Source organism: Oncorhynchus keta, unplaced genomic scaffold, assembly GCF_023373465.1.
Source record: "Oncorhynchus keta strain PuntledgeMale-10-30-2019 unplaced genomic scaffold, Oket_V2 Un_contig_14871_pilon_pilon, whole genome shotgun sequence".
Taxonomy (NCBI): Eukaryota; Metazoa; Chordata; class Actinopteri; order Salmoniformes; family Salmonidae; genus Oncorhynchus; species Oncorhynchus keta.
Window position 1 is genome coordinate 3,413 of NW_026278995.1, and position 12,365 is coordinate 15,777.

Sequence of the window (12,365 nt, forward strand, 5' to 3'; positions counted from 1 at the left end):
GCAGGTGACTCAGACAGGACAATGTAAATGTCTGACTGTCACTGGTGGCAGCTATCGAATGCCGATTCACAGAGACACACTCCAGTCGATAACCACTGAGGAGTTGTTATGGACGCTTAGGAAACATGATCATTAATGGATGGTCTTTCTGCGTGCCAACGTCCATGCTGGACTGGTGGTATATAGGCTAGATTAGACAATACTACACAGTTCCATTTTTTTTTAAAACCTTTATTTAACTAGGCAAGTCAGTTAACAACAAATTCTTATTTTCAATGACGGCCTAGGAACAGTGGGTTAACTGCCTTGTTCAGGGGAAGAACGACAGATTTGTACCTTGTCAGCTCAGGGATTCGAACTTGCAACCTTCCGGTTACTAGTCCAACGCTCTAACCACTAGGCTACCCTGCCGCCCCATTGAGAAGGTTAGTGAAACCAAGGTTAGATAGACAGACTGAGAGAGTGAGGGTCTCTCTATGCTCCACAGAACAGCTTGTTGCAGGGTGGAGGATGGAGACGTATTTTTGATAGTGTGACTGTGACAGTTCTCTGTGGAACGATACCTGGGCGTGTTGTTGTCTTTGGAGGAGACAGAGGTGGGAGACAACGGGGGAGGCTGCGGTTTGGTTTTGGTGGTCTAAGTCTTCTCACATGTAGTGAGAAGGTCCTATGAAATCGCAGTGTGTAGGCGGTACCGGTGTCTGGTCTTAGTCGGTGGGCCCCAAACAAAAGGACTTTCTTCCTCAGACAGCTCAATGGCTTTCATGTCACTGGAATGTGTGGATGAAAGTTTTTTTTTAGTTTCTCAAGTTGTAGTTTCTGAAGTCGATCAGACACAAAGGTAACATTCAGAGGTGAGGTAGTTGTGGAAGCATTGACATGAACAGGACTCTGTTGTGGGGCTGGACCAAAGGCTGCTACAGTACTGTATTAGAAGACACAGTGTGTTAGTGTGTTACTGCCTTACCGTTTGGAAAGACTGGCTTAAACAGAAACTCATATGGTGGGTGAAGGGGGGCATTCCAACACACATACATATGGTACACACACACACACACACACACACACACACACACACACACACACACACACACACACACACACACACACACACACGACAGGTAATACAACATGTTAGTCTGCTTCTAGGACAGGTAATACAACATATTTAGGCTGCTTCCAGGACAGGTAATACAACATAGTTAGAATGCTTCCAGGACAGGTAAAACAACATGTTAGGCTGCTTCCAGGACAGGTAATACAACATCTTTAGGCTGCTTCTAGGACAGGTAATACAACATGTTAGTCTGCTTCTAGGACAGGTAATACAACATGTTAGGCTGCTTCCAGGACAGGTAATACAACATGTTAGGCTGCTTCTAGGACAGGTAATACAACATGTTTAGACTGCTTCTAGGACAGGTAATACAACATGTTTGGCTGCTTCCAGGACAGGTAATACAACATTTTAGGCTGCTTCTAGGACAGGTAATACAACATGTTTAGACTGCTTCTAGGACAGGCAATACAACATGTTTAGACTGCTTCTAGGACAGGTAATACAACATGTTTAGACTGCTTCCAGGACAGGTAATACAACGTGTTAGAATGCTTCCAGGACAGGTAATACAACATGTTAGGCTGCTTCTAGGACAGGTAATAGAACATGTTAGGCTGCTTCCAGGACAGGTAATACAACGTGTTAGGCTTCTTCCAGGACAGGTAATACAACATGGTTAGGCTGCTTCTAGGACAGGTAATAGAACATGTTTAGGCTGCTTCTAGGACAGGTAATACAACGTGTTAGGCTGCTTCTAGGACAGGTAATACAACGTATGGGCCAGATCCTGATGACCTATTGAGCCTGATACGGAACCGTTGGTATCCAAGAGCAAATTGATGCTAATAATTTTTCAACATTTCTGTAACAAACTTGGACTATCTTAACAAATACAGAATCTGCTGTTTTAATATTGGAAGATTTAAAAAAATGATAATTTAAAAAGTCATGATTGATAAACATAGGTTTTTCACTCACCATCCTGTTCCTATCACACAACTCCGCAGAGCCCACCGCCTCTCCTGTGGTTTCGACCTCTTAACGTGCTACAAAGAGGAACTGTAAATATATAGGTCGGATAATTAGCTTATTAAGCAGTCTGCCATTATCTCTCGTTTTCTCCAATACAACCTTGACAACAGATACATGATCTATTGCCATTTATAGGCTACAATCCTCTAATTGAGCAGCGGTCTAATGGAAAGGGTTTTATTCACAGTCAGTTCCCATATTGCTAATGATACGTTTAACCGACGGGCCGATGAAAGGCGCCCGCAGCAGCATGGTGTTAAATGAATAGAGTTGTCATTGACAGGCCTTTATTGACTCCAGGCGGATTAATGTGAGGAGTGTGTGTGATCATGATGCTCCGTGCGGTTTCCTTTCCAACCGGAAACGTCGCAAATCAACCAGAGCCCTTTTTCCAGTCACAGTCAGGGAGCTGAATAACGAAGGATTCATTCTTGTCTTATATACTGTTGCTGTTATTATTATTACTAGCAATAATGGTTATTTAATCGTTATTATAGTAATATCAACATAATAATAAGCCTAACTAGTCACAATAATAATAATAATACGTATAGTCTAGTGTACAAGTATCAATAAAATGTAACAACTTTTTATAGCCATCAAATGTTTAAATTTAGATCATTTTCTCCCACGCGTTACTTGACACAGCCACAAGCTGGAATTTGCCTTCCAACCAGGGCCCCGAACCGCTCACCCACCCACCCATCTAGTTTTTAACTTTCAAGTTTCTCAGCCCCACGGGGGGACTTTACCAGTATACCGAGTCTACCAAGCTGTGCCAAGAAATTACATTATTTCACGCATCATGCCTTATCGCCTCTGAACGGAAATGTTATTATGAACTATGTCCGGTTTTCTAAAATGCGCGTGGGGTTGAGGAGGTTTATAGATGTGTATCACTGAAACACCAGACAGTAAGTAACCCAGTCGGCCTGCCGGACAGACGAGTCGACCTCTCAGTTCCTCTCAGCACCACTGGAGGGCAACGATATTGAGAATCAACAACAAAAGACTAATAGTAACAACAGCAAATGCAATAATCATGTTAACAATATAAAACATATATTTGACTATAATAGACTATAGGCCTAATGTATAGCGAGTCTGGAGCCTACTACTGTATCCATATGTTCCGTGATCGATAGACCATGTGCCTTTACCCGTTTCATTTCAGGATAATATAATAATAATAATATTAATATATGCCATTTAGCAGACGCTTTTATCCAAAGCGACTTACAGTCATGTGTGCATACATTCTACGTATGGGTGGTCCCGGAATCGACCCACTACCCTGGCGTTACAAGCGCCATGCTCTACCAACTGAGCTATGTGAAAGTCTCATTTCATTCAAGACAAAACTGTTTTCCCTTCTAGTGATATAAATAGCTCGTGGCTTAAAATGGGCCTGTGGCCCAGTCTTTCCTAAAAACAAAGCCTATTCAAACGACCCTGACAAAGTTTCGAGTCCTAATGCAGCAAAGGTGAAAATTCCGTGATTGTGGCTCTCATTTGATTGTGGTTTGCGATGGTAGTTCTGTCGCTGCTCTTGCTCGGCAAGACTCGATAGTTTCCGACGCTCATATTCCGGAATAGAACCCTTATATGTAGGCAGGGGTGTTCTTAGATTTACCGGATAAAACCATGTATGGCTTCTAGAGAAGAACCGGAATTCCTATTTGAAGGCGATGTGTAGAGGAAACATTTCAAATCGTATACATCAGATACGCTTGTAAACATTGATGTCCGTCTAAACTGATAACATGCCATCTTGCATTCGTTCATTTCTTTACACCTGTATTGTGTTATAATTTTCGTGCTAATGGAAACTGCATGGAGAAAAAAACAAACATATTTTATCGCTTTATATTGGCGAACTTTCACTTGTGGGTTCTCCATTGACAGCCCGGGGCCAATAGGATCCCCCAGCGCCTCCTCTCTCGAACCAAACGGTCCTTGTATGGGCAGTGACGTAGTGGCGCATTCACTGCCCCACTGATAAATACATACTACTGCTGCTGCTAGGATCCGTCATTCACTAAACAGCCTGATGATCTGGAGAGAATAGAGTCGACTATAGAGGTGGTATCAACACACGCTCCAGATTGTGTTAACTTCTCCGGACAGGTTATCAGATGTTTCAGTGTAGGATAGAACTGTAAAGGCCACACATACTCAACCAGCCGGTTTAAAATACCGTTTTAACCCTGGAAACAGCGAGAAGCCGTTAGTTAAATGATGACGGCTAAAACTTTAGAGAAAGTCGGTCTCTGGGTGGGTATGTCCATCCTGTCTCTGATTCCATCTACTCTGTGGATCATGACAGTCTGCCGCCCGGGGTGGCTATCTTTCCTAATGCTGATTTAGGAGGCCACTACCACGACCATCTTAGCGGAGCTCCAGGTAAGCGTTGTTTTGATATCATGGGACCTTTAGAGAATGCAACATGTGTTGTGTTGGTTATTGGAGAGGAAACACATCGGCTGCTACTACCTATAGGTTATAATATTATGCATAATGTTTGATATTGCATTTTTTTCATCTTGGCCAAGAGATTTTGGAAATATTTTTGAATTAATGGTTGTGGGACAAATGTATGTCTGGATATTTGTATCAATGATAATAAAACATGTTATGTTTTAGAGGCACATGGCTAGAGTTACGCACTTTTCAACAAAAAAAAGTTTGCATGAAAGTAAAACGGCACCCCTTTGAAAAGTTGAATGAATGACCGGTGGGTAAAGGATGCGAGCGCGCAGCACGCACCAAACACTGTGCGCACGAGAACGGACCTGCAGCATGTTTTTTTTTAAAGCTCTCTGATTTGTTTGTTTCGTGATTATCTGCTAAGATGTCTCTTCTTATCTTCCAGATGGCTTGATGAGTGGCGATATGAGCTTAGAGAAACGCTCTCTCGACCTGTCTTACTCTAGCTTCTCCCAGCCCCTAGCCATCGGAACCAGACCTTCACCTACATGGGAAAGTTCTCCATCGACTCTCAGTATCCCGGTAACTGGAACCCCGAGGCGTCATCAACATTGTGAGTGCGGGGATCCTGGGCATGACCCAGCCATCTTCCGCCTCCTCCTCCCCGGCGTCCTCCGGCTCTCCCGGCCATTTCTCCTCCACGCTCAGCTGCACCATGGCCCAGAACCAGGCCGACATGGAGCACCACCTCTACTCTTCCCCGCCTCCCTACGGCTGTGGGGAGGTCTACCAGGACCCGTCGGCCTTCCTCTCCACCGGGCCCGGTATCTCTTACCCGCCGCCGTCCTACTCCTCCCCTAAGCCCAACACAGACTCGGGTCTCTTCCCCATCATCCCAGACTATGCTGGGTTCTTCCAGCCGACCTGTCAGAGGGACATGCAGGCCATGCCTGACCGCAAGCCCTTCCCCTGCCCACTGGACTCCTTTAGAGTACCCCCACCTCTGACTCCCCTGAACACTATTAGGAACTTTACATTAGGTGGGCCGGTCTCGGATGGACCCAGACTCCCCACCGCGTACAGCCCCCAGAACCTCCCCCTGAGACCCATCCTGCGGCCCAGAAAATATCCCAACAGGCCGAGCAAGACCCCGGTCCATGAGCGGCCGTACCCCTGCCCAGCGGAAGGCTGCGACCGGCGGTTCTCTCGGTCTGACGAGCTGACCAGACACATCCGGATACACACGGGACACAAACCGTTCCAGTGCCGGATCTGCATGAGGAACTTTAGCCGCAGCGACCACCTCACCACGCACATCCGCACGCACACCGGAGAGAAGCCCTTCGCCTGTGATTTCTGTGGCCGTAAGTTCGCGAGGAGCGACGAGCGCAAAGACACACCAAGATTCATCTCAGACAGAAAGAGAGAAAATCATCCACTGCGCCATCAAACAACACGAACTCTGATCGCTCCGGTACCGGTTCTATAAGCACATCTAGCGGAGTCTGCTCCTCCAGCACGGGACAGCTGGCGGGATGCCCCTCGCGGGCGGTATAGAACACACTATAGCCAATAGGTTTATGGAATAAATATTTAGAAACCTTGACGAACTAAAGACAATAGAGATTGAGGTTTATTTTTTGAAGCTGCAAGTTAAAAACATAATATGGAACGAACTTTACATGCAACCGCATAATTCTCTTTCATGCGTAAATGCGCATCATTCCGGTGCGCGCCAAACGTTCCCACGATGTATCCTCTTAGTTTGGTGGCTGAGAGAAACGCACTTTGTTTGCATAGCCTACTGAAGTCAGTCAAGTTAATAGACAATACTTTTAACACGTGGCTGCCTATATTCTCTTCAGGTATCGGGAAGAAACATGTTGAGGATTAATATCAAGCACATTTACACTGACGCGCCAATAGGCTACAATTACACAACGCTGCATGGAAAGAACGTTATGTTTGCAATAATTTAGAAGGAAAGGTGTTTTAAATTATTTACTAGACAAAAATGTATCCATTTTAACATGTTCATTGATTGTATTTCCCCCTGTTGTGCCTCGTTTCACGTTATTTTTGTACATTGTCAATACAAGGACGATTTAATGAATTGTACATTTGTCATTTAATATCAAAGTTTGATTATATGTATATTTTTGTACACATTGTGCCGTGTAACTATGGAAAGTGTTGTGGTTTATGTCTAACAATAAGGAATGTAAATAATTGAACTCAAACCGACTTGACATTTGTTTTTCTTGAATGTTTCCGACTCATATTAAATGTTAATGTTGATTTTAAAAAATCTCAATGGCCTCCAGAAAGGCCTGGTTATTTCTTGTGAACTAAAAACAAATAAAGTAAACTCTGAACAACATGAATATAATGTAATATTATTGGAAAGTACACTAGAAGGGGTGGGCATGGTAATTCCCGTGTAACGTCAGTCTGATGTGAGTCATGCCTTCACAAGGCTGCTCCCACTCACCGTCTATCCGTCCTGTTCTGATGATGTGGTTAACAACAACTAGAACAGGAAAGATCTTTACCGTTGTTCATGTAGAGATCTATACACACAGGACATCCAATAATAATAATACGTTAAATAAAGGTTAAAAAAATAATAATTATCTAAAGTATATACTTTGATCATCCAAAACTCATGCCGGTAGTCTGATCAACAGTAAAACATAATGCCGGTAGTCTGATCAACATTAAAATATAATGCCGGTAGTCTGATCAACATTAAAAACTAATGCCGGTAGTCTGATCAACATTAAAATATAATGCCGGTAGTCTGTTCAACATTAAAATATAATGCCGGTAGTCTGATCAACATTAAAAACTAATGCCGGTAGTCTGATCAACATTAAAATATAATGCCGGTAGTCTGATCAACATTAAAATATAATGCCGGTAGTCTGATCAACATTAAAAACTAATGCCGGTAGTCTGATCAACATTAAAACTAATGCCGGTAGTCTGTTCAACATTAAAATATAATGCCGGTAGTCTGATCAACATTAAAATATAATGCCGGTAGTCTGATCAACATTAAATATAATGCCGGTAGTCTGATCAACATTAAAATATAATGCCGGTAGTCTGATCAACATTAAAAACTAATGCCGGTAGTCTGATCAACATTAAAATATAATGCCGGTAGTCTGATCAACATTAAAAACTAATGCCGGTAGTCTGATCAACATTAAAAACTAATGCCGGTAGTCTGATCAACATTAAAATATAATGCCGGTAGTCTGATCAACATTAAAATATAATGCCGGTAGTCTGATCAACATTAAAATATAATGCCGGTAGTCTGATCAACATTAAAATATAATGCCGGTAGTCTGATCAACATTAAAATATAATGCCGGTAGTCTGATCAACATTAAAATATAATGCCGGTAGTCTGATCAACATTAAAATATAATGCCGGTAGTCTGATCAACATTAAAAACTAATGCCGGTAGTCTGATCAACATTAAAAACTAATGCCGGTAGTCTGATCAACATTAAAATATAATGCCGGTAGTCTGATCAACATTAAAATCTAATGCCGGTAGTCTGATCAACATTAAAATATAATGCTGGTAGTCTGATCAACATTAAAATATAATGCTGGTAGTCTGATCAACAATAAAATATAATGCTGGTAGTCTGATCAACATTAAAAACTAATGCCGGTAGTCTGATCAACATTAAAAACTCATCCCGGTAGTCTGATCAACATTAATATCTAATGCCGGTAGTCTGATCAACAATAAAATATAATGCTGGTAGTCTGATCAACATTAAAATATAATGCTGGTAGTCTGATCAACAATAAAATATAATGCTGGTAGTCTGATCAACATTAATATCTAATGCCGGTCTTCTGATCAACATTAAAAACTCATCCCGGTAGTCTGATCAACATTAAAATATAATGCTGGTAGTCTGATCAACAGTAAAATATAATGCCGGTAGTCTGATCAACATTAATATCTAATGCCGGTAGTCTGATCAACATTAATAACTAATGCCGGTAGTCTGATCAACATTAAAATATAATGCGGTAGTCTGATCAACATTAAAATATAATGCCGGTAGTCTGATCAACATTAAAATATAATGCTGGTAGTCTGATCAACATTAAAAACTAATGGTAGTCTGATCAACATTAAAACTAATGCGGGTAGTCTGATCAACATTAAAATATAATGCCGGTAGTCTGATCAACATTAAAATATAATGCTGGTAGTCTGATCAACATTAAAATATAATGCCGGTAGTCTGATCAACAGTAAAATATAATGCCGGTAGTCTGATCAACATTAATATCTAATGCCGGTAGTCTGATCAACATTAAAAACTAATGCCGGTAGTCTGATCAACATTAAAATATAATGCCGGTAGTCTGATCAACATTAAAATATAATGCCGGTAGTCTGATCAACATTAAAATATAATGCCGGTAGTCTGATCAACATTAAAAACTAATGCGGGTAGTCTGATCAACAGTCAAATATAATGCCGGTAGTCTGATCAACAATCATATCTAATGCCGGTAGTCTGATCAACATTAAAATATAATGCCGGTAGTCTGATCAACATTAAAATATAATGCCGGTAGTCTGTTCATTAAAAAGTCTGTTCAACATTAAAATATAATGCCGGTAGTCTAATCAACATTAAAATATAATGCCGGTAGTCTGATCAACATTAAAAACTAATGCGGGTAGTCTGATCAACAGTAAAATATAATGCCGGTAGTCTGATCAACAATAAAATATAATGCCGGTAGTCTGATCAACATTAAAATATAATGCCGGTAGTCTGTTCAACATTAAAATATAATGCCGGTAGTCTGTTCAACATTAAAATATAATGCCGGTAGTCTGTCTGATCATTAAAATATAACGGTAGTCTGATCAACAATCGTATCTAATGCCGGTAGTCTGATCAACATTAAAATATAATGCCGGTAGTCTGATCAACATTAAAATATAATGCCGGTAGTCTGATCAACAGTAAAATATAATGCCGGTAGTCTGATCAACAATCATATCTAATGCCGGTATTCAACATTAAAATATAATGCCGGTAGTCTGATCAACATTAAAATATAATGCCGGTAGTCTGTTCAACATTAAAATATAATGCCGGTAGTCTGTTCAACATTAAAATATAATGCCGGTAGTCTGTTCAACATTAAAATATAATGCCGGTAGTCTGATCAACAATCATATCTAATGCCGGTAGTCTGATCAACATTAAAATATAATGCCGGTAGTCTGATCAACATTAAAATATAATGCCGGTAGTCTGATCAACAGTAAAATATAATGCCGGTAGTCTGTTCAACATTAAAATATAATGCCGGTAGTCTGTTCAACATTAAAATATAATGCCGGTAGTCTGATCAACAGTAAAATATAATGCCGGTAGTCTGATCAACAATCATATCTAATGCCGGTAGTCTGATCAACATTAAAATATAATGCCGGTAGTCTGATCAACATTAAAATATAATGCCGGTAGTCTGATCAACAGTAAAATATAATGCCGGTAGTCTGATCAACAATCATATCTAATGCCGGTAGTCTGATCAACATTAAAATATAATGCCGGTAGTCTGATCAACATTAAAATATAATGCCGGTAGTCTGATCAACAGTAAAATATAATGCCGGTAGTCTGATCAACAGTAAAATATAATGCCGGTAGTCTGATCAACATTAATATCTAATGCCGGTAGTCTGATCAACATTAAAAACTAATGCCGGTAGTCTGATCAACATTAAAATATAATGCCGGTAGTCTGATCAACAGTAAAATATAATGCCGGTAGTCTGTTCAACATTAAAATATAATGCCGGTAGTCTGATCAACATTAAAATATAATGCGGTAGTCTGATCAACAGTAAAATATAATGCCGGTAGTCTGATAGACAGTAGATCGTGTTTCCGAACACCAATAAAACGATAGGCGAAACAACTTTAAACTGAGACAGTAGATCGTGTTTCCGAACACCAATCAAGCGATAGGCCTAAACAACTTTAAACTGAGACAGTAGATCGTGTTTCCGAACACCAATCAAGCGATAGGCCTAAACAACTTTAAACTGAGACAGTAGATCGTGTTTCGAACACCAATCAAACGATAGGCCTAAACAACTTTAAACTGAGTTATATGTCACCAACAAACTGTCTGTCAAAGTCATTTGTGTCATGGTCAAAACATATTGATGCAGTAGTAGCTAGGAAGGGGAGAAGTCTGTCTATAATAAAGCGGGCCCTAGCCCTACAGGCCCTAGTTTCTACCTTCTTAACAACACTATCAACAAGGCAGGTCCTTCAGGCTCTAGTTTTGATGCACTGGGACGACTGTTCAGTCATGTGTTCAGGTGCCACAAAGAGGGACTTTTGTCAACTGTCTCAGAACAGAGCAGCACAGCTGGGCCTCTAATGTACACGGATAGCTAACATTAATAATATGCATGTCAATCTCTCCTGGATTCAAAGTGGAGGAGATATTGACTTCATCACTACTTGTATTTGTGAGACGTGTTGAAAGCACCAAGCTGTCTGTTTGAACTACTGGCACACAACATACCCCACAAGACATGACACCAGAGGTCTCTTCACAGTCCCCAAGTCCAGAACAGACTATGGGAGGTGCACAGTACTACATAGAGCCATGACTACATGGAACTCTATTCCACAGTACTACATAGAGCCATGACTACATGGAACTCTATTCCACAGTACTACATAGAGCCATGACTACATGGAACTCTATTCCACAGTACTACATAGAGCCATGACTACATGGAACTCTATTCCACAGTACTACATAGAGCCATGACTACATGGAACTCTATTCCACAGTACTACATAGAGCCGTGACTACATGGAACTCTATTCCACAGTACTACATAGAGACATGACTACATGGAACTCTATTCCACAGTACTACATAGAGCCATGACTACATGGAACTCTATTCCACAGTACTACATAGAGCCATGACTACATGGAACTCTATTCCACAGTACTACATAGAGCCATGACTACATGGAACTCTATTCCACAGTACTACATAGAGCCATGACTACATGGAACTCTATTCCACAGTACTACACAGAGCCATGACTACATGGAACTCTATTCCACAGTACTACATAGAGCCATGACTACATGGAACTCTATTCCACAGTACTACATAGAGCCATGACTACATGGAACTCTATTCCACAGTACGACATAGAGCCATGACTACATGGAACTCTATTCCACAGTACTACATAGAGCCATGACTACATGGAACTCTATTCCACAGTACTACATAGTAGCCATGACTACATGGAACTCTATTCCACAGTACTACATAGAGCCATGACTACATGGAACTCTATTCCACAGTACTACATAGAGCCATGACTACATGGAACTCTATTCCACAGTACTACACAGAGCCATGCCTACATGGAACTCTATTCCACAGTACTACATAGAGCCATGACTACATGGAACTCTATTCCACAGTACTACATAGAGCCATGACTACATGGAACTCTATTCCACAGTACTACATAGAGCCATGACTACATGGAACTCTATTCCACAGTACCACATAGAGCCATGACTACATGGAACTCTATTCCACAGTACTACACAGAGCCATGCCTACATGGAACTCTATTCCACAGTACTACATAGAGCCATGACTACATGGAACTCTATTCCACAGTACTACATAGAGCCATGACTACATGGAACTCTATTCCACAGTACGACATAGAGCCATGACTACATGGAACTCTATTCCACAGTACGACATAGAGCCATGACCATA

At 41.0% G+C, this 12,365-nt stretch overlaps 1 pseudogene; it reads left to right on the forward strand.

The window, feature by feature from the left end:
* Positions 1-4,327: 4,327 nt before the first annotated feature.
* Positions 4,328-6,585, forward strand: LOC127918791 (early growth response protein 2b-like; annotated as a pseudogene).
* The last annotated feature ends 5,780 nt before the right edge of the window (positions 6,586-12,365 follow it).